The sequence below is a fragment of the Lepisma saccharinum genome, chromosome 27, assembly GCF_977018435.1.
Source record: "Lepisma saccharinum chromosome 27, izLepSacc3.1, whole genome shotgun sequence".
Taxonomy (NCBI): Eukaryota; Metazoa; Arthropoda; class Insecta; order Zygentoma; family Lepismatidae; genus Lepisma; species Lepisma saccharinum.
In genome coordinates, this window is record NC_139255.1 from 20,088,347 (window position 1) to 20,112,007 (window position 23,661).

The window sequence follows — 23,661 nt, forward strand, 5'->3', positions numbered from 1 at the left end:
ATCCTCCAAAATAAAGTTATATTTACCTCACATAAAGGTAACCCCGTCCATTGTACCGTTTCATGGCGTACATAAGAGATGTGCAGGTAAGACGCCACACATTCGCGATCTCGTAGTGGACGTGTTGTGATCATCATCACGCTGCATTATCTGGAAAATTCCCACTTGAGATCACTCGTCCCAGCAATCGAAACCTGTTCTCACTCGTGGAAGGACCACGACAGCTCCTATTTGCATGACATAACGATTTTTTCAAGGACCTTTAAAGTAACAAACACTCTTCTTACAAACACTTTACGGACTAAGCAGGCCATGGCGACTGTAACAACAGACAGAATAGCAAACTGTGGTGTTTCCTACGTGGTACCCCAGGTTACGTCTAGGATTCCATCATAGCGTAATAAAACGTTCCAAGTCGGCTATGGATTGCTTCTGGATCTCTACCCAAGGTCTTGCATCTTTCCCTGGATCGTGTAACGGTGCACATAGCCTCTAAGCAAACGCACCTTGTATATCTAAACAACACATTATTTTATTGGCACACAACTGTTTTCACTGTCTGTCGTAAACATTAGATTCGCGTATTTCTAGAACTCTTGACACAGATGTTAAAAGTTGTTACGTAAAAGTGACAAGCATTTAACAGACGTTACAGCAAGAGATTAAAGGTCCTCCCCGATGGTGCAGTGGTATCATCGTCACCTTCTGATCAAGTGTTCCCGGGCTCGATACCCGGTGAAGGCACAATGTGGTTCGGATCGCACCTTAAACTGTAGGTCCAGTCCCGATTAACCTTACTGTGCATAAAGTGGACATACAACACCAAATAAATCAATCAATCAAGAGGTTAATAATGTCCTTTCCTGTTTTTCAGCACTACCTGATTACATAGAAGGGGTGTACAACGCAGTCGGTTTTATGTTAGTTTCTCCCTGCATTGATACGTGTGTATTTAGTGGAATGAGTTTAAAATGCGACATAACACACACTTTTTACACCGTTTCATTCTCCTACATCAGGATTGCTAAACGTAACTTCAGATACTGATACGCGAGTTTTGTAGAAAAAATATACAAAATTATTGTAAAATCCTCTGTACCCATTATTAGTAACTAACTAACTAACTCTCTAGCCTTCTTAAACCCGAAGGTTCATGGCTGCAGCAACACAGGCCTTCCATCTGTCCCTATCTTGAGCAAGATCTATATACTCTTTTTCATCCCTACCGATTTCCTATAGGTCCATCTCAACGTTGTCCCTCCCTCTTCGTCTTGGCCTTCCTACAGGTCTCTTACCATCAGGTTTCCCAACAAGAATCCTGTAAACTCCTCTTTCCTCTCCCATTCGTGCCACATGGCCTGCCTACCTAAGTTTTCTTGATTTAATTACTCTAATAATATCTGGACATGAATACAAATTATGTAGTTCTAAATTATGTAACCTTCTCCACTCACCTGTCTCCTCGTCCCTTTTAGGTCTAAATATTTTCCTAAGGATCTTATTTATTATTATTATTATTATTATTATTACTTAATTACATCTATTCTTATTTATTCCCAATAAAATAAGGTAATCTACGAGGGCCTCCTCGATGGTGCAGTGTTAGCGTCGTCACTTTGTAATGAAGTGGTCCCGGGTTCGATACCCGGTGGAGGCACATAGTTGTTCGGATCTTACTTAAAACAGTAGAGCCAGTTCCGATTAGCATTTCTGTGCATAAAGTGGACTTAATACAGCAATTCAATCAATCAATCAATCAAAGGTAATTTGCAGTTTAGTAATGTAACAATTAATGTAATTATTATAATCACACAATTTTTAAAGGTTAGGATTGAAAACGTCGATAAACTTGGTGATACGGCAAAAAAACATGAATATTATTTTAGTTGTTATTCAGTCTAAAAGTTTTAGAATCCTTGTTCTAAATTAAACGTATTACACCAATTATACCCTAGCAGCTAGAGACAGCATTAGTACCTTGAGAAACACATGCTCAGCACCAAATCTGATCTGCCTAACCTATCCACGTGTGCATATAATAGATTAAATAAACAAAAAAATAACTTGCCATGCCTATTTACATGCTTATTTGTACTATTATATGAATACATGGATAGGTTAGGCAGGCCAGGATTGGCGCTGTTAGCATGTGTTTCTCAAGGTAGTAATGCTGTCCCTAGCCGCTCGTTCCCACAACATTTGTTATTTTCTTGTCACCAGATGGCAGTGGAATCGTTATAAGTATTGCTTAGTTTTACATGAAAACACTAAAATTCAAAATTTCCTAAAATAAAAAAATGTTAAAGAAATACAAAGGTGTATCTTACTTTTTAAATACATGTATAGACATATGGTAAAAGTACAACCTTGGTGACAATGAAGTTCGACCAGAAAGGAATACGTGATTAAATGCACAGAGGCATAGGAGGTGGAATGGGTGACCCGCACAAATGACGCATGTATATAAGAGGAGGCGTGTGAACAGGCAAGAATCGTGATCCCAGCATGTTACACCCAAGGTCACGTAAAGAACGAAAACGGGGAACAATACGCGTGACATTGAACTTCGACCAGGCACCAGACCCATACGGCAAATTCCAGATAGTGGCGCATTCGACGGAAGCATGACGTCACGGACACGATAACGGAGTCCGCCGTATATAAGCGCGTGATGTGCACCGAGGAACCGCAGTGCATCATCACCATGGCCAGGGGCAAACCTATTGACAACACCGTGAGGAGAAGAGTGGTGGAGTTCCAACGGGATGGACTCAGGGAACGGGAAATAGGGCGCCAACTGAACTTACCCAACTCAACCGTCCACTGTATCATCAAACACCACCAAAATACGGGTACTACAGAGCCAGGTAAGGCACCCGGTCGAAAACGCCTGCTGAGCGTGCGTGACCTACGGATATTTAGGCGCTATATCCAGACTAACAATCATGTTTCTGTGGCCGAATTACGACTGTGGACTCGAGAACGCTTTCACATTGAAGTGTCAACCAGAACCATTCGCCGTTACCTACAGCGATGCGGTTACCGAGTGTACAAGGCGAAACGTAGACCCTTCCTTTCCATGTTGAACAAAGGCAATCGACTACGGTGGGCACGAATGTACCGGGGATGGACATTTCGGCAGTGGAACAGGGTTTTGTGGACGGACGAATCCATTTTCAATGTTGTGTACTGAAAAATACGGAAAACAGTCATTTGTCGGAAGGAGGAACAGAATGAAGCAAAATGTTATGCACGTCGGGTACAGAAACCTGCGTCAGTGATGGTATGGGGATGCATGACGGCATCTGGGGTTGACCCACTACACGTCCGTGAGGGCATTGTGAATGCACACGCCTATACACGCATACTGGAGGGGCATCTTCCCACAGTGCGAAGGCACCTGTTCCACAGGCGGCGTCTCATCTTTCAACACGACAATGCCAGGCCTCATACAGCGTGGCTGACAAGAGAATGGTTGACTCGCCATCACGTGCGAACTCTGCCATGGCCACCATCGAGTCCCGACCTCTCGCCCATTGAGAATGTGTGGCGTGTTCTTAAGCGACGTGTGCAACAGAGGGGACTCACGACAGTGGCTGCTCTTATCGCCTGCCTGCAGGAGGAATGGCACCGCATCGATGTGGAATACCTTGAACGACTCGTCCGCAGCATGCCCCGACGCATTGCCACAGTTATTCGCCGACGGGGTGGCGTCACACCATGGTAAACAGGATCCCTTCTAACACTGGTCGAACTTCAATGTCACGTGTAGATGGACGAAAATGTTTTATTTTGTGTGGACACCATACATTGCTGCGTTGCAGCGGAAATTTATGTTTTCCTTTGTTCCATGTAGCCTGCTGAATAAAATATGTTCAGCATATGCATGTGTTCTCCTTCTTTCACAACGCACTCCTATATTTGTGACTGGTCGAACTTCGTTGTCACTAAGGTTGTAATAACTATAATGAAATTAAACCAAATTATTTTGGACAGTTTCCTTGCAAATGGCTTCTTAGACAGAATGCGAGCCATATGATATTACCTCTTGTATAGCTGTAAAATCTTTTTGTATAGTTGTAGCGGGGCACCGCCATTGACAGATTTAGGCTGTAAGACGAATGTGCAAGAATTGGAGAATGAGGTCTGTGCATTTAAAAATACATTGGAGAATATAACAAAACGAAATCTCTTACGATGCGTTCATCAAGTGTTCCTGAACATTCCTGAAAATCCGAGAGATTTACCACCCTGCAAATATCAGCCATTTTGAAAAACACGTCAACCATGTTGGATTTGTTATTCGACCATAATTCTTACACTACATAACATAGAAACTTAATCCCTTTTAGAATTGTTCCTTACATTAGCCCACACAATCCAGAAATATTCTTATAATTTAGAACAAAATATAATAAATATCATAAGAAGAAATAATTTTGAGAGTAACTTCTTGCAGAAACAATACACGAAACATGAAAAACTGTTCAAATAAAAGTTCAAAAGTTACAAGTAATAAGAAATCATGACTAAAATGTGGGAAAATGTTAGTTTTCCTGTTTCAAATGTTCAGATAGGCTAATCGGGACTAAGTGGGATCCGAACCACTACGTGGCTCTCCCGGGTATCGAACGCAAGTTCTCTCCTTGGTTACAAGGTGGGAGACGTTACCACTACGCCATCCGGCACGCCTCTGCTCCAAAAAGTTTCGTTTTGTTGGTAATTCTGCCAAGGTGTATCCAGATCACTTGTAAGTGTTCCGTGGTAGTTTTATGGGAAATTTGTCTGAAAAATAGATTTTCGAAAACTGACATGGCGCTTGTATCTCTCTAGTCACCTAGTTGACATGTGAAACCTCCACCGGGTTCCAACCCGGGAATCCTTGAATACAAGGTGAGAACCTGAACCACTAGGTTATCGAGGAGGATTTCAGTGTGGTGTTTCTTCTTACTGAAACTGAAGAGCATTGCCTACAGAATTCAGTAATTATTTATATAATAATGTTAAAAGTTTTGCGTACCTTTCCGTATGTATAATTACCCATTCGGTGCATTATGAATGACAATGAAAACGTGAAGCCATCTCTCATTCGTGGCTTAACCCTTCAACGATTGTAACTCTTCCTGGGTGTTGGGTCAATTTGTAAATACCTAGAAAAAGTAATGATCATGTGTGTGTCTGTGGGTGTGCCTGCACAGACACTGCTTACTTTACTATCTACGATTGACATATACAGGAAAAAGTTTCCTTGCTCAGAGCCCTTTGGAGCCCATTCGGATTAACGGATTGTACTGAAACTTCGTATAGATGCTACGGAGACCACGGGGAAGTGAATGCTGATAAAAAATAGTTCAATTTTTAACCACTAGGTTGAGATGTAGCACTGAAGTAACCTGAAGAAGCTAGCATAATGTTTCCAATATGAAATATCTGGTTTTTAATATTTAGAATCATGCTTGTGTAATCAAAATTTAGATTTTGGCACTACTCAAGGACGACACCTGTTTAGCGCCCTGCCCTTAACCCTCCGACGGGCGCGTTGGGGGACTTTGTTACCCCACAAACGTGTTTTTTGTGCTGTCTAGATATTACTGGCGCCACCCTACCGCCCACTCTGCTGCTTCTCCACTGGAATTTCTGTAACCGACGGAGAAAGGCGCCGTTATTCTGTCTACCTTTGTTTACATACCAGAATCGCGCTTCCATTTGTTTCCATTCTCGGGTTTTCCCCAATTGGCTTCTAATGCAAGTAATTTTAAATTTTAATATTATTGTTTTGTTGCTTTCGTAATTATTACAAGTTTTTCCACCGTACATTATTATAGTAATGACGATTACCTTTCATTTAATATTTCTATCTATTCATCATGCCATTTATCGGATAAACAACAACTTATTATTGTGAGTGAAAGATATAAAATATAAACATTTGCAAACTCAAACACACAAACAAAGTATCCAAGAACCTTATTATTTTTAAAGCGAAAATCAATAAATATCATGAATATGTTTAAAATCAAAGATACCTATACATTATGTAACAACAACAAATTTATCATTGTGTGAGTGAAAATAAATAAAAAATAACCATTTGTATATTCAAGGACACAAATAAAGAACGCAATAACATGTCTAAGTAAAGGTGTTCAATTATAAATGTGAAACAATTTTCTTTTATAAGAAAAACGTCTGGGGTAACAAAGTCCCCGACGCATCGGCTCATGTTAAAAAAAAATGACGCGCCCGCCGGAGGGTTAAGGTGCCCCTTTGGAGACGGGTAGAATGGAGCGTGCATATACGTGGCCAGAGCTGACCGGATGGAGGGGAAGATGAGCGAATGTTTCTGGCTGAAGGTTATTTTGATTGTTTACTTCTGTCGCAGTCATCGTAACCGAAAATGTTTCCCCTTGCTTGTACCCGATTGTCCCTGTGTTGCCATATTTTCTCGCCACTCTCCTCCTTTGCCACTTTACCAAAAACGTTAATACCACGTCTCTGCTTGCGCTGTTTGTTTTCCCCTTCAGGATGAAATAAATATTTGGCACTGGATACAGATTGCAGAATGCCTTTTGGTAACGAAGGGGCATGATTACCTTCCAAATAGATGCTTGCATCACTCAAGCTTATTCTTAGGGTTGAAATTTCAGCGCCAGAGAGCTTTTCTCTCTTCCTGGTTGGATTTTATAGGTACTACAGTTAATGTGTGTTGTGCTGCCAGATAGGCTAAGGAAAAGAAGACTGCTTAACCATAATTAATTCCAACGTACACTCCCTACACCGTTTTTGTGGTTGCCACAAATCATCTGTAAAGCACTACCCGATATATCGTCCAGTAAGAATGCAAATCTTCTATCTCCAAATTGTAAACAAATGGAGATTTTTTGGTCGATAGTCCATTTAGGACGCAATTGTCTCATCTTTGCTTTCGACTGATGCCTATACGTATACTACAACAAATATTGATATATTGAGAGTGTTTTTGGCCCATGTACAGATTTTGGAAGCAACCACGAGAATGCAAACTTTAACAGCCAATGAAGCGTTACGACAATTTTTGCAACCAACCGCAAGTCCCATGCGCGAGTATGAGATAAACCACTTGCATTCTAACCTCAGTCACTTGTGGAAGCTGTTTAGCAATAGTAGTGGTTTTCGGTTCTTCCTTTTATTGTTAACATACAGACTTTTTGGATAATAGTGGAATCAAAGTAGCAGAATGATTTCCCAAAATTTGATTTATTTATTTTACTTTGCTACCGAATGACAAATTCATAATTAAATTGTTTCATCTCCATCTAGTTCCTAGAATTCAGTGTTCTATCTGGTATATAGAACACTGGCACTCTCAAATCAAAATTAAGTGGTGTCGTCAGTGAAATCTAGAATTAAACCCTCAGAAATGATATTTCCTTACTTTTTCCCTAGAAAAGAACAAAGTGCTGTCTGCTTATGTTATTGAAAATAATCCAATCTAAAAGTTTCCATTCAAAAGGACCTAGGTATTATCATGCATGAAAAACTCACTTTTAAGTATCATATTATAGCTACCACTAAAAAAGGCATGTGCCTTGTTGGGCTTCTATACAGATTTAGTGAAGTTCAAAACCAATCATCTCTTACCTTATTTTTTAAATCTTTCATCTCGCACATCCTTGAATACTGCTCCCCTATTTGGGAAATCGTCTCAAAAACCAATCTTACCAGAATAGATTCTGTTCTCAGTTTCTTTCTTGCCATTGTTGGCCATAGAATACCTTCTTTCCGACATGTATGAAAATCAGACACCATGGCTGCTCTGAATATTCACCCTTCATCCTCTCGTCGTGATCTAGCTGACATGAATTTTTTATACAAGATAATAAATGGCAAAATCAGAACAGATCTCATAATCAATGAATTCACACTTAGGGTACTCCAAAGACAAATACGGAACCTACTACTCTTCCACAACCCAACCACTAGGCTATCCCTTCTACAACGCTCCTTGTATTAGAGGCTGCCAGAATTCTAGAACAAACTTCCCCTGGATGTAGATATTTTCCTTCCAGAACGTAATTTTTATATATTACTGACAAAGAACATGTAAATCTATCCCTTCTTTTTATTGTTTTTATTTTTTATTTCTACTTTATGTTGTTTAAGTGTAAAATGGCCAAATAAGACTGTATCTGAAACTCTGAGTAAATAAATAAATAAATAGTGTAATGTGCAATTGTTATATCTGAAATTTCAATAATTAATTACAGCATAAATATCTAACCAATATTTTAGAAAGACTTCAACATATCGGCCTTTGCAATGATACAAAGTTTCAGCGCAATGGTGACAAAGGTTCAAAAAATAGAGTATATCATGTAAAACTTGCAAGGGCCCTCCTAAAAAAATGAAAAATTGGACATAGAATACTTTCATTCTCAGTGGATGATATATGCATGGTTGTGTATTTTATCTTTCTTGAACTGCAAATATGTATCTTATTATTAAATTGTAACCTAAATTGATTTTACAATTAATTAGAAATTTTGAATAAAGAACAACATGATACTTTTACTATATTCATATCTAAATATTTTTTTAATTATTACAACCTTAGTGACAATGAAGTTCGACCAGTCACAAATATAGGAGTGCGTTGTGAAAGAAGGAGAACACATGCATATGCTGAACATATTTTATTCAGCAGGCTACATTGAACAAAGGAAAACATACATTTCCGCTGCAACGCAGCAATGTATGGTGTCCACACAAAATAAAACATTTTCGTCCATCTACACGTGACATTGAAGTTCGACCAGTGTTAGAAGGGATCCTGTTTACCATGCTGTGACGCCACCCCGTCGGCGAATAACTGTGGCAATGCGTTGGGGCATGCTGCGGACGAGTCGTTCAAGGTATTCCACATCGATGCGGTGCCATTCCTCCTGCAGGCAGGCGATAAGAGCAGCCACTGTCGTGGGTCCCCTCTGTTGCACACGTCGCTTAAGAACACGCCACACATTCTCAATGGGCGAGAGGTCGGGACTCGATGGTGGCCATGGCAGAGTTCACACGTGATGGTGAGTCAACCATTCTCTTGTCAGCCACGCTGTATGAGGCCTGGCATTGTCGTGTTGAAAGATGAGACGCCGCCTGTGAAAGAGGTGCTTTCGCACTGTGGGAAGATGCCGCTCCAGTATGCGTGTATAGGCGTGTGCATTCACAATGCCCTCACAGACGTGTAGAGGGCCAACCCCAGATGCCGTCATGCATCCCCATACCATCACTGACGCAGGTTTCTGTACCCCACGTGCATAACATTTTGCTTCATTCTGTTCATCCTTCCGACAAATGACTGTTTTCCGTATTTTCCGTACACAACATTGAAAATGGATTCGTCCGTCCACAAAACCCTGTTCCACTGCCGAAATGTCCATCCCCGGTACATTCGTGCCCACCGTAGTCGATTGCCTTTGTTCAACATGGAAAGGAAGGGTCTACGTTTCGCCTTGTACACTCGGTAACCGCATCGCTGTAGGTAACGGCGAATGGTTCTGGTTGACACTTCAATGTGAAAGCGTTCTCGAGTCCACAGTCGTAATTCGGCCACAGAAACATGATTGTTGGTCTGGATATAGCGCCTAAATATCCGTAGGTCACGCACGCTCAGCAGGCGTTTTCGCCCGTATTTTGGTGGTGATTGATGATGCAGTGGACGGTTGACTTGGGTAAGTTCAGTTAACGCCCTATTTCCCGTTCACTGAGTCCATCCCGTTGCAACTCCACCACTTTTCTCCTCACGGTGTTGTCAATAGGTTTGCCCCTGGCCATGGTGATGATGCACTGCGGTTCCTCGGTGCACAGCACGCGCTTATATACGGCGGACTCCCTTATCGTTTCCATGACGCCATGCTTCCGTCGAATGCGCCCCTATCTAGTATTTTCCGTATGGGTCTGGTGCCTGGTCGAAGTTCAATGTCACGCGTATTGTTCCCCGTTTTCGTTCTTTACGTGACCTTGGGTGCAACATGCTGGGATCACGATTCTTGCCTGCTCACACGCCTCCTCTTACACATATGCGTCACTTCTGCGGGTCACCCATTCCATCGCCTATGCCTCTGTGCATTTAATCACGTATTCCTTTCTGGTCGTAATTCATTGTCACCAAGGTTGTAAAATACCAAACGTCAACATCAAATACCTTTGTAACGACCCTGCGTGGTCATCACATGTAGCTATCCTGCGTGATAGCCATATTCTTTAATAAATAATTATTAATGCTTGAGAAATGCCTTGCGAGGCTTACGCTTTTGATTTATATTTTATCTAATTTTGAGTGCATTGTTGTTAAGCATGAAGCATATATTGTTATGGCACACACGTTTTGGTTAAAGAAAGCATGCTAAATACCCTGCGTGGTTTACGCATTCAGTTATCTTTTGTGCAGTAATTGTTGTTTAATTTGTTACTTGCATTGTCGAATCTCTTTATTTTGTAATTTCTTTAATGTAACGTGTTCAGTTTAGCACACAAGTGTTAAGTTTATATCGCCACATGCTAGTGGTTTTTACAATGCTAAACTTGAAAATTTATAACACATGTGTTGCATCTCGTGAATTGAAGGGAGTTTGCAACGCCGAAGGCGAAGCACCTCGGAAGTTTTCCTTCGCCGTGGTAGCACGGAAACTGCTCGATCCCGACCACCCTAGCCATGGAAAAGGGGAGACGGAAGAAGAGAGTCCGACCAGAAAAAGAGGGGGATGCAGATACCACCAGCGAGTCAGACGATGACAGCAGACCAGAGTCGCAGCCGACCGGTGACCCAGTGAAGACTCGCAGGCCACCATGCATAACCATCTACAACACGACAACTCAGAAGATATCACTCGACATTCACGACCATATTGCTCCTAACGCTTGTTTTATCTACAGCAGAGGCTGCTGTAGAGTACAGGCATGCGATGAAAAGGACTTCACAGCTATCCGTGAATTCCTCACGAAAAGTAACATTGGACACGCGTACGGCTCGTCAGCTGCCGACAAACTTAAAGTAATCTTCCGATTCCTTCCGATAGATGTAAATCTACAAGATATTCAAACCTTCCTGACAGGGCGATATGGATTCACCATCCACAGTATCAGTCGCCTAACTGCCCCAGTTCGACGTCAGACGACAACACCAACTGCAGTCCAGGGCTCCCACGGACCCGCTTCGACCAGACGCCCGCTACCTTTGATAATGGTTGTACTGCCTCGAACTGAGAAGTCACAACAAATATACTAGCTTGATCATCTAGGACCTTACACGATTAGAGTGGAAAAATACCACTCCCAGCAGATTCTTCAATGCCATGCCTGCCAGAGGGTCGGGCATGGCCAGCTTCACTGTTTTGCTACGCCTCGCTGCGTGAAGTGCGCGGGGCCACATAAATTCTCCGACTGCCCGAACAAGGACCAAGCTATCTTGCCAAGATGCGCAAATTGCGGATTATCTCACTACGCCAGTTACAGGGGGGTGCTCCCTGTTTCAAAACGTAAAGAAAGAACGACGGGCCCAATCGGACCCAAAACGCCAGGTCATACCACGACCCATTCGACAGGACGTACCGGTGAAGACGCCAGCCAGAGATTACCGTCCCAGAACTACAACCAGTCAGACCAATCAGAAGCCAGCACCCAGTAGGAGAGACCGACGCCCTCCCACACCTCGACAGCCTTCTCGCCAAGCAGCTCCTTCGACACCAGATCATGCGTCCTTGTTGGATTTACTCCGTCAACTGGCGCAGCCCGACATACTCCCAGGCCTGATAGAGCTCCTCCAGGGACTACAAACAATCCGGGAAGCGCCGGACCGGTCGACACGACGACTGGTGATTACCCAGTTAGTCGATGCTTTGGCACCGTAAGGTACCATGTGACCCATTAGTGCAAGCTATAGGTCAGATAAAACCCAGAGTAAAGAGGGTTTCACTTCCCCGTCCATGACTGTTTATATAAACCAGATAAATGAAATGACAATCAAGTTAATGTAATGATTGTGATCGTGAATGTTCATATATATGTAGTAGTCAGTAGATTTTGGGGATTTTCTGGGAACATTGTAAATTGTACTAACGCGACAGTTGCGTTAGTTTTTGTAAAATATTGATGTAAAGAAAAGTAATTATTGTAACAGTATTGTAAATTATTGTCGATTCCAGTTAATGTTAAATAAACAATATGCTGGGATACACAAATCCTGACGTCAAATCCAAAAAAAAATCCCGGAGCTCAGTCGACTACCAGATGCCGACTGCGAAAGACCTGGTTCCCAGATCTAGTCTGGATGTTTCCCCTATTGGGATCCAATACCTTCCTTGAGAAGGAAGGAGGAGGATAAGAAACGCAGATTTCCAACATACTTGGTCTGCTCCATAAGAGCTTGGTGTGCTTGGCGGCCCAAGGCCAAGTCTCCTGGTTGCTTCCAGACCTTCCCTTTGTACCTTGCCGTCTCTTGCTACTGACTGGACATACCAAGGGACCGAACCGTTCTCTTGTCGTAGCTGGATTGACCTTGCGGCGTCCTTTCATACCAACACCTTTGTGAAACCGCGGGCCCCTTTGCCCGTCCCTCGCGATTGATTGGATGCTTTCGCATGTTGTCCCCAGACGGCGTGGCACGTGACGACTACCAAGGTTCCTGTTGGTTCCCCCTAAATTAGATAAGAATACTAATACTGCCCAGGTACCTCACTGAGGAGGATTTAAGAGCGTATGTGCTAAACAGGTTATTTACATGCGTGTATAAACATAAATAAACATTTACTAGTTCACCTTTGACCTTTCCATACTAAACCCCTCAAGCCCTGAGATACTTTGAGTCCATGTCTTCGGCTGGCTACAAGCTAGCATATATGGGTACACTTTTGCACCGCTCCGTGGTGTAATGTGCAGTGCTCCGACGCGCGGACGTTGCGAACGTTTTTGGCGCCCAGCGTGGGGCCCGATTTGCAAAAAAACACAGGGCTGGACTTGTAAAACGTGGGGTCAGATTGGTTACGTGGTGAAGCCGTATATGGACTAGAAGTGGCTCACTGGTTGAAGTGCAAGTGTTAGTGACAGCGTTCGTCTATTGAATTCACGAAGGTAATGAAGGTAAAGTGGTTTGGGATAACCATACAGAATTCACAAAAGTAAAGTGTTGTGACATATTCAAGTGTGACAAAATGTAAAAAGAAACGTCCGGAATGAGTCTACGGAGCAGAGGCAGAAAAACCATGGAAGGAGAGACTGGGTTCGCATGCTGTGATGATCCTGGAGCCGAGTCTTTCCAGTGTTTCCAGTGTCTCAAGAATTTCCATTGGAGATGCGAGGGGCAAGTAGAGACCTCAGAGACTGTTGCAGAGGCTAGGTGTAAAACATGTTATCAGCACCCTTGGTAGCGTCCCTGCTTCAACCAAGTCTTCCAAGTAAGACCCAATCAGACCATTGGCTGCTGGAGTGGTTGATGAAAGATAAAGAGGAACGTAAGAAAGAAAAGATAGAAGAGGAAGAGCGTAGACAGATTGATGAAAAGCAATGGAAAAGGGAAACTGCTCAATTAGAGAAAACTCTGAAGAAATAGTTGATAGAGCTGAGACAGGTGGTCGAATCCATGGAGGAGAGGAGACTCCTTGAGAAGGAAGAGGTGACAGCCCGTATTAAAGAGGAGAAAGCAGAAGAAGAAGCTAAAAGAAAAGAAGAGCTAGAGAAGTTTAAGACTCTCATAAAGTCTCTTGAAAGAAAAGAGAGGTAGAGAAGAGAGAAGCTGAAGAGAAAAGAGAAAGGGAGTTAGAAGTTCTCCGTGTCCTGGTGGAAAGTCAGGAAGAAAAGAGAAAGAAAGAAAAGGAAGAAGAGGAAGAAAAGAGAAACAAAGAAAAAGAGGCAGAGAATGAAAGAAGGCAGCTAGAAGCCGAGAAAGGTAGAGAGGAGTTGCGATCGCTTTTCTCTCAGCTTAAGGTTGACCAACGAGAAAGTCTTAGAGAAGAGTTGGAAAAAAGTGCGGATCTCTTGCCAACAGGAGGTAGTAAGGGTAGTAGAAGAACAACTAGAGCCCTTAGCTAAGTGGCGTGGAGAGATAGAAAGAGAGCATGAACAGATGAAGAGGAATCTAGATATCTGCTTAGAACTGGTCCAGTCTAGAGGGGAGGCTACTAGGAAAGAAACTGAAAGTGACGATCCCGAGAGGGTTAAGCAGATAGAGGTCTCTGTTGAAGCAATGAGTTCAGTGGTAAAAACCCTTGGTGAAAGGCCCGAGCAGATGGAAAAAACTGTACGAGAGCAGAAGGAGGCTGCCGTCGCATTGACGCGGAATCTCCGGGAAGAAGTTGTAACAACTGCTGGAGAAAAAGTGAGAGTTCTCTCCGTGAAGAGGCCAAGAGACTGGAAGTGTCCCTTCGAAGGGAGTTGCGTTCCAAAGACTGCAGTTGCAACCCGTAGCCACTTCAGATGTACTTCCAGATTCTATTGAACGGGGTGGAAGCCTAAACCCGGAAGCGGTCACCTATGAACCTCCTAGAGTAGTGCAAAGTCCCTACTGCGTCGAAAGAACCGTTCCAACAGATAGACGCAAGCGACCTAGAGAGGGAGACAGTTCTGAAGGATCTCCTCCTCGACGTAGAGCCGATTTCAAGATGCCTAGGATGGCTGATATCGCCCACATACAAAAATTCAAAGGCGATATCGAGGCCCAATCGGCAGAGAAGTACCTTAGAGAGCTCAATGTCAGTTTCGAGCTTATGCACATACCTGAGCACTATAGACATGAGTTACTTCCTAGAGTATTTGCAGGCAAGGCTGAACTTTGGCTGGCGGGAAACATAGATAGTTTTGTCAACTATGCCGACTTTTGCCTAAGATTTAAGGAGGAATTTGCCTCTGAGAAAGCCAAACAGAGACAGTTAACTACTTTGAGAAATCGACGATATTTTCGCCCAGTCCACGAGAATATGGAGAGCTTCGCTTGGAGCATCTACGCTGCCTATCGAGACTTGAGTGACAATTTCAGCGAAAGTGAAGTGCTGAATCTAATAGGACAGCTGCCGTATCGTATCCGGAACCTCTGCCTTGCGCATGCTCCGAGATCAGTTGATGAATTGACCAGTTTTCTCAAGGACTTCGACATCTATGACGATCCCGATGCCTGGAGAAATAAGGAAGACCCCAAGAGTAAAGAGCCTGGAATGAATAATAAGAGCTTCAAAGTCCGCAACATCGAGACCAGAACCAGCGGTAGGGAAAGGAATGCTGCTAGGACTCCAAAGTTTAATAGAAGACAAGGCTGGAGAGGAGCGGACCGAAGCAAACAGGATGGTCAGAGCAACTTTAATCGACCTTATCCAGAAAGAGGTCGAAGCTTCCCTGATATGAGGAATTATCAGGACGGGAGTTCCCCTAGACGATACTCACCACGGTAGAGTGACTAGAAGGCAGTCACCAACCAGAGAAGACTTCACCTCTGAGCAGGAGGAAGCTCTAGAGACAACCCGGGACTTCCTGCATAACCAAAGGTCACAGTTTAGTCAAACAAATTAGAGCCTTGTCTAGGTGCTTCGTTCCCATTTAGGCAAAGGGCCTCGGAGGAGCGACCACTAAGATCTATCCAGGAACTAAAAGTAAATTTTCAATTGTCCGAAACAGAGGAAATAAATTTGCAAAGTGATCTGAAATCTGCACGAGCATCTAAGACCAGTTACAAATCACCAGCAGTGTCTGCAAAATTAATGGAAATACCGACAAACTGTATAATTGACACCGGAAGCGAATGTTCAATTCTAAGTCATAAGGTCTGGACTAAACTAAAGCATCAAATACCAGGCATTCAGGTACAAAAGGTTCCAGAAATCAGATTAGTTGATTTCTCTGGTACCCACAGAAACCGAGTTTTTGGAAGTAGGCGAGTAGAGATACAAATAGGTGGAATGACTTTCAGTACTGAAGTATTTATATTGAAGGGATTTAGTACGGATCTTCTTTTGGGCATGCCATTTTTGAGGCAGCACGAGGCAGAGATAAATTTCAGGAAAAACTCTGTAAAGTTGAATTTCGGGAAAACTCCTGAACATGAGGAAGGGAATCCACTGGATATTGAACTTGTGAGGTATATCCAAAATGTCGAAGAGAGAGACAAGAAATGGATGTATAAACCCGCGGACCTCAGGAAGAAGGTCGACACAGTAGATATTCTAAAAGATTCCCAGAAGCAGGAGTTGTTAAACGTGCTGATTCAATTTTTGGAAGTATTCTCAGAAAAGCCCGGAACAATGGAAAGTGCAGAGTGTGAAATCCTTCTGAAGAGTAACGAGCCAGTTCATCGTGCGCCGTATCCAGTACCGCTTTCAAAAAGGGCAGCTCTAGAGGAAGAGCTCAGCTTATGGAAGACCTGGAACATTATTCAACCATCTGTATCACCCTACCTGAATCCATTGCTAGTCGTGGACACACCTGATGGAAGTGTGATACCATGCCTGGATTTTAGACAATTGAATGCATTGATGATAGTTCCCAAAAGTTCGGTTCCACCCATTGACGAATCCTTACAGAAATTTAAACAAGCACGGTATTTCACAAGTTTGGACCTGGCCTCTGGCTATTTGCAAATTCCTTTGAAGCCAGAATGCCGAAGGTATACTGCGTTTTCATACAAAGGTCGTCATTACGAATTCTTGAAAATGCCATATGGTTTATCTAACGCTGTATCTACTTTCGTATCTGTCATGCATCAAGTTTTTGGCCCTGCAAGAGAAAATTATTTGACAGTTTACATAGATGATCTTCTAATCTTTGATGCGGATATCAGCAACCACCTTCAACACATAAAAGCAGTATTACTCAGACTAGAAGAAGTAGGACTGAAAGTAAAACTTCGAAAGTGCAATTTTGTAAAGAGTGAACTAGTGTATTTAGGACATGTGATCTCGGGTGACCAGATAAAAAAAGACCCGAAAAGGAATGAAGCCATCTTGAATTTTCCCTTGCCAAAGAACAAGAAGGATATTCGGAAGTTTTTAGGACTAGCCAATTAGAGTCGAAAATTTATAAAGGATTTTTCGGCTAAAACAGAACCTTTGCTGAAATTGCTTTCCAAAAGTGCTAAGTGGGCTTGGAGTACTTTTCAACAATCAGCGTTCGACCTGGTCAAGCAAGAATTAGTAACCGCTCCTGCTCTAGCTCAGCCAGATTTAAATCAAGAGTTTTGCATACAGTGCGATGCTTCCACAAAAGGATTAGGTTGTGTTCTTTTCCAAGAACTAGATGGAGAAAAGGTAATCCAGTATGCGAGCAGGAAACTGAAGAATAATGAAGTGCATTACTCTATCCATGAGCTGGAATGCCTAGCCAATTTTTTGGTGTAAGTAAATTCGAAATTTATCTCCGAGGAAGGCATTTCAAGATATATATACAGATCACCGGGAATTGGTCTGGCTCCAAAATTCTAGAAATTGGAACTGTCGCCTCACTAGATGGTCCCTCAAATTACAATCGTACTCATTCGAAATTATCTATATACAGGGAAAGGAAAACGTAGTGCCAGATGTACTCAGTCGTTATCCTGCAGAAGTCAGTGAGGAAGATGAAGAACCAAAAATTGTCCATGTTAATTACATTTGGCAGGAAAGAGGAGAAGTAGACAATGTCGAGAATTGGATCCTAGCTCAAGAGCATGATTCTTTCTGCCTTTCCATCTTGGAAGTACTGAGACAGAAGGAAGATGAAGACTCCCCTGCTGAGTCCAAGGTGAGAAGGTTGTATCAGTTGTACGGAGATCTCCTGTTTAGAAAAACTACTGACGATGAAGTCTCCTGGAAATTGTGTGTTCCTGAGAAATTAAAGGAGAAGGTCTTACTAGAGAACCATGATGAGTTGGGACATTTTGGCATGGCTAAAACTTTGAAAAGAATGAAGAACAGATATTTTTGGCCTAAATTAAAACAAGACGTAGCCAGACATGTTAGAGATTGCCTGACCTGTGCGAAGACCAAGATGGATAAACTTGGGATCATCAAAGACAAATTACACATTAACCAGAAAGACCCGCATGAACTTTTGTCCATCGACCTAATTGGAAAGTTACCTATGTCTTTGGGTTATCAATACATCTTCACCTTGGTTGATGTAGGAACGAAGTTTGTTTCTGTCTATCCTCTCAGGCGAGGCACGGCCAGAGAGATCATTAACGCGATGGAGAAACGATATTTTTCCCACTTTCCTAAAGTCAGAGCCATTATATCAGACAGAGGAACGCAGTTCACATCAGGCTTGTGGAAGGAATATCTGGATAAAAAGGGAATAAAGTATTATTTCATCACCGCTTATCATCCTAGCAGCAATACCATCGAGCGGATGAATCAGAAAATAGTAAGATTACTCCGGCTTTTCTGTCATCGAGAGCACCAGTCCTGGTCTAAATACTTAACCGAAATATCTTGGCTTCTAAACAACTCTGTTTCCGACACGACCGGTTACGCTCCCTCCGAGTTATTCTTTAACAGGCCTGTGCCTAATGAAGTTTTGGACCACTTCAACTGGCCCATCAATGAAACAGATTCATAATATTTTTATTGGAATCAGAAACTATTCATGGCAAGGACTAGGGAAAGCACCAAAAGCAAGAAAAGACGAATTAGGGTAAAAAGAAACGCTCTTCAATTAGAAGAAGGTGACTTGGTTCTTGTCAGGAATCACAAGTTAAGTTCCCGAAAGAATAGGACTATCGCAAAATTGTTTGAGGTATACATACCAACACCTTTGTGAAACCGCGGGCCCCTTGGCCCGTCCCTCGCAATTGATTGGACGCTTTCGCATGTTGTCCCCAGACGGCGTGGCACGTGACGACTACCAAGGTTCCTGTTGGTTACCTGTACTAGTTGGTTCCCCCTAAATTAGATAAGAATACTAATACTGTCCAGGTACCTCACTGAGGAGGATTTAAGAGCGTATGTGCTAAACAGGTTATTTACATGCGTGTATAAACATAAATAAACATTTACTAGTTCACCTTTGACCTTTCCATACTAAACCCCTCAAGCCCTGAGATACTTTGAGTCCATGTCTTCGGCTGGCAACAAGCTAGCATATATGGGTACACTTTTCCACCGCTCCGTGGTGTAATGTGCAGTGCTCCGGCGCGCGGACGTTGCACGTTTTAGACCTGAAAATTAAATGGCTTGTTATAGCACTTTTTATATATACCTAGGTATAGCCTACACTTACCTTATATAAATATGAATATTTAATCTGTAAATGTCAACAATTAGTAATTCCAAAAAGGCACTCACCCTCCGTTTGTTATTTCTGTTTAAAACTATTTCAAGTTCATTCATAATATTTTACTCTGCCAGATATGTGATGTCATTACCAAGGATATTGTTAACAATGCAATTGTCATTTTTATTGTTAGAGAGCATTGCCATTGCAACGTAACATTGTATATTTCTGAATACATAACGAGGAAAGTACAGGGGTTGAATATAAATGCAGATACAATTGAAATAAGTAAATCATGGTAGTGGGCCGATACAGTTGATTGAGAGAATGTAAATAGTTTCTTTTGCCTGTTTTATGCTTATCATTCATGTATTATGTGGTAACATTTTGTAAAACTATCTGTCAATAAATTGGCCATATTGCAATAGTAAACTGCTTCATTAACATATTTCTCATAGCCGACCTCAGAGATAGAGTGGTAGCAGAGCGTCAAGGATCCGAGATGGAATTCCTTGCGAATGTCTATTCATCTATTTCATCACTCATCCTCGTCTGCGCGATTAGCAAAAAGTGGCAGAGAAGAGAAGTAAAATAAATCAGATCAATCAATCAATCATATTTTTCATCTCTATAAATTTCATTTATAATTTATTTTTAAGCCTTTATCACTCATGCTTCTATTTTAGGCTGTGTGAAGCTGATGCATTTTCATACAAATAGAATTACAATAAGCAGACATAAATCTTACTTTTCGTCTCTCTCACTCTCTCTGTAATCAAGGGGTCCAGAGTTCGATACCCGGTGGAGGCACAAGTGGTTCGGATCCCACTTTAAACTGTAGGTCCAGTCCCGATTAGCCTTACTGTGCATAAAGTGGATTAAAACACCAACTCAACAACAACAACTCTCACTCTCTCTCTTTCACCCTTCCTCTCCCCTCTCTACTTCATTTCTCACAATTTCTCTTTATATTTCTTTTTCCTTCTCTCTGTTTCACTGTCTCACTATCTTTACCTCTCCTGGTCTATTCCTCTTTCTATATTATTCTATTCCATCTTCATATCTATTTCTCTCTCGATTTTATATTCTATTTCTATCTCTCTCCTATCTTTTTCTCACGCTTCATATATCTAATTCTCTCTCCATTTTCATTCCATTTCTCTCTTCCAACTACTTCTTTCTCGTTTGCAAATTCTATGTCTTGCATTTGCATGTTATTGAGAAGTGCTTACACGAAAAGCACCATAAGTTGAATATTATTAGAACGTAGATATCTTACAATGATTGTACACAAAAATTCATTACATTCTAATATGTGCAAGTATGTTTATTTTCAATAGAGCATCTGTTGGAAGGTGGTGAAATTGGAAAATTTTGAAGTTTGTGCTGTCATCAAGCTTTGAAAATGAAAACATTAGAAACCGAACGAAATTCATGAGGACTCGATAGAAACTTTAGAACAATCTACTCCATCATATCCTAACGTTTCTAGATGGTACTAAGAGTTAAAATGTGGCAGAGAGTCAATGCTAAAAGACGTACCTGCATCTGGCTCACAAGCGACAGCAACCACTGACAACATTCATGATATGTTGACGGTAGCCACACGAGTCACCGTCAGGTATTTAGCGGAATGTACAGGTTTATCAACGAACGCAATGCATAAGACATTAAGAAAACATTTGTGTATGACGAAAGTGTCAGCAAGATGGGTCCCCCAAAATCTGACTCCTGATCAGAAGTGGAGCATAGTGACATGTTCAAGAAACTTTTAGGCACGTATCGCGCGGATATACCTGTCTATAGACAGGACAACTTATGCAAATATTTGAAGGTGTATGAAATATGGGTCCTCCACTGCAAACCAAGCCAAACAATGATCGATGCAGTGGAAGAACACGTCTCTCAACAAAGAATGGCTTTTACATGAATTGAATTTGATTTTTTGTTTCGAGACCACTTTATACACAGATACAATATCTGAACTGAGCCTCAAATTTATATTTGATCCAAACCACTGGGCCATGGTGTACGTACCCACATCGAGGATCGACACCAGAGCCCCTTGATTACAAAATTAGGACGTTACCACTATGCCATGGAGGACGTCCTTTCAATTCATTGTGATTTTCTTATTTAGCGGCGCTTTGCTCCACTTCTGACTAATCGCGACGAGGAGGATGAGTGATGAAATGATGAATTGACGAAGGGACACCTAAAACAAGAAGAGATTAGAACACTCAAGTCTCTTTGAATTGCTTGTCTATGCTATCGGTATAGTATATCTTTGTATTACATTTTGGCGTAGAGACACATGGCAATAATAGTTATTTGGTATTATATTGAGTATTTTTATCACATATTGCGTTCGTAGGATGCTATTTCAGAATGACAGAAGCTATGGTGGTGTTCAGTGTTGAATGATCTCTATAATGTTAACTAATGAACTGCCGACGTAATCAATTGTAGGAAGGTGAATGGGACATGCCTTATACGACAATATCTTAATAGGCAAATATTCAATTACAAGGGGATGAATAATACGTACTGGTTTTCAAGGAAGCAAAGCCGAATAACAATTTTTATGGTGATTGTAATTTGTTCCTCGAACGTGAGCTTATAATTCAATATTGTGTCTGATATTGGAGTTGATCTGTATTTTTGTATTATTTTTACTGAGTATTTAACCAGTATTTACCTAAGATGCTTGTCCCTGAAGAAAAACAGTTCTGCGGTTCACTCAGCCTCTAATAAATAGGTACCTGAGGCTTGAAGGCTATCGGTATTAATCACATAACCTTCAAAATTTTTAACTAGATAGTGGATGTATTAGGTATCTTGAATCTCCCTATGTGCATTCATGGTACGGACAGCTTCACTTTTTAATACACTCTATCCCGAGTAGGGCCTCCCCGATGGCACAGTGGTAGGGTCGTTGCCTTGTAATCAATGGGTCCCGGGTTCGATACCCGGTGGAGTCACATTGTGGTTCGGATTCCACTTTAAACTGTATGTCCAGTCCCGATTAGCCTTACTGTGCATAAAGTGGACTTAAAGCACCAAATTAATCAATCAAACCAGCAAGCAAAGCAGAGGGGATCACTCTACTTTACCATTTTACTTTTACCCCTCGCAGATGGAAAATTCAGGACAAACCCTTGCTAAAGCTCTCGCTTCGAGAACAATCCAGTCAAGGACGGAACTACCCCTGGCTCTCCAGGGTTGCCACACTTCTTCTAAGCTGATCAGTCGACACTTCGAGCGTTGTACGTATGCGGATGATTTCGTCGGGTGAAATTGTTGCTTATTGGCAACACTGTAGGTGGGTGGCGTGACCTTGACTAGACTGTTTTCATGTTGAGAGCTTTAACAATGTTTAAAAAAGGAAGTGAAGTGAAACTCCCTTGTAGTGAATAGATAAGTCAAATGAAGTTTGGGGGTGAACAAGAGTTTGCACTCAATCAAGTTACGACAGTTAAAGTATACGGACGAGCAAGAGAAAAGAATTACCAGGTTAATACCTTGAGGTTTCTCTGGGATTGGATAATGGTCGGATGAAGCAACCACGGAAAGGGAACATTTACCACATACCGAGAATTTTCCTCCCGCGCTGTGATAAATTTAGTTTTCCTGCCACCAGAAAAAAAAAAAAAAGCATTTCCGAAGCGGCGTCGCCATCGAAAGGCAAGAGGGAAATAATATCCAAGGGCATTGAGAATATATTGAGTCAAGCTTTTTGCTTGAAATATGTCTTTTCCGCTTCACCTGAGAGTTCCAATCCGATTCCGACACACGGCAGCGTGATATCGTACCTTTTCTTTTCCTCCAGTAGCTAGACTCTTGAGAGAACGGACTGGAATCAGTGTTGCCAAACCAGATCGACATAAAATAACTAACTTGCACCTTTGTTTTAGATATCAAGGGAGGAGGGATAAGTTTAACACTTAACTGCTATGGACACTCTGTCAGACCGTGCTGAATTTATCACTTACTTTATTTATCACACTCATCCAGCACAGGACCATTCTCCATAAATTTCGGCTGGGGTGCTGGCTACACGCTGTCAAGATCATGACTAAACCTCGGATATTAAGTTTTTAACCTTGTTTTTCCTTTGCAAGTAAATATAAAATAACAAGTTAAGTCAGCGTTTCATTAAAAAGCGCAACAACTGACGAAGTTCTATAGTGCTTAAAATAACCTATTTCGCTTTTCAGAACCTATCTTAGGTTTATGCGCCTAAATCAAACCTTTGTTTAGGTTCTACGTATTTTTTAAGGTTTTTAAGGATTTTTGTATCACAGACATATTTTCTTGCTTTGGTACCGAAAGAAGTCAATGATTAACGTGTTTGAAACAAACGTTCTGTCTATTTCTCTTCCTCCAAGTCCATGGTATTTTTCAAAGCTCTAAACCAGTGCTTCCCAAAGTGTGCACCGTGGCTGGCTTACGTACAGGGCC

The 23,661-nt window shown here is 41.8% G+C and overlaps 1 protein-coding gene across 1 annotated transcript in view; it reads left to right on the plus strand.

The window, feature by feature from the left end:
• LOC145980184 (dipeptidase 1-like) overlaps window positions 1-23,661 on the plus strand; it is a 144,393-nt gene that overhangs the window by 22,337 nt on the left and 98,395 nt on the right. The gene's annotated exons all lie outside the window — the stretch shown is intronic.